The sequence below is a fragment of the Chenopodium album genome, chromosome 5, assembly GCF_948465745.1.
Source record: "Chenopodium album chromosome 5, dcCheAlbu1.1, whole genome shotgun sequence".
In the NCBI taxonomy this organism is placed as follows: Eukaryota; Viridiplantae; Streptophyta; class Magnoliopsida; order Caryophyllales; family Amaranthaceae; genus Chenopodium; species Chenopodium album.
In genome coordinates, this window is record NC_137838.1 from 51,704,905 (window position 1) to 51,705,552 (window position 648).

Genomic DNA, 648 nt, shown 5'->3' on the forward strand with positions numbered 1-648 from the left:
TACAGAGTTAGGAGTAGTAGTAAGATTATCTAATTTTTGACAAATAGACGTTAATTGAGCTTGCAAAAGGATACGAAATCGACATTATGTTTTCCTTTATTTGCAAACCCTCTCGGATTCCCGTATTGGGAATTATGTATTGCCATGTCTTCGATAACCTGTCTTGCATCGTCCACATTTAAAATCATGAATCTCCCACTCGCTGCAGAATCTAGAACTAATCTAGAAGAATTTCCAAGTCCATTGTAGAAAGCTTGGTTCATTAGCCATTGTGATAGGTTGTGGTGGGGGCATTCTCTCTATAGATCCTTGAACCGCTCCCAAGCCTCATATAGCGTTTCGTCAGCCTCTTGAGCGAAGTTCTGAATGTCACTCCTTAGTACCACTGTTCTCTCTGCTGGATAATATTTATTATAGAAATTCAAAGCAAGAGTTTCCTAGTCAATAATACCAAGTGTAGTTCTATTCAAACCATTAAACCATAATTTAGCTTAGCCACATAATGAAAAGGGAAAAAGAATCTCCCTGATTTGGTCCTGCGTGAGCCCGGCTTGTCTAATGGTGTTACAATATTGACAGAAATCTGCAATGTGAAGATTAGGATCTTCACCCTTAGCTCCACTGAATTGCTTCCTCTCTATCATAGTA

The 648-nt window shown here is 38.9% G+C and overlaps 1 non-coding gene across 1 annotated transcript; it reads left to right on the forward strand.

The window, feature by feature from the left end:
- Positions 1-276: 276 nt before the first annotated feature.
- LOC145633412 (small nucleolar RNA R71) lies at positions 277-383 on the forward strand. The gene has a single exon (XR_014112739.1). It is a non-coding gene; the product is annotated as a small nucleolar RNA R71 (small nucleolar RNA).
- Positions 384-648: the final 265 nt, after the last annotated feature.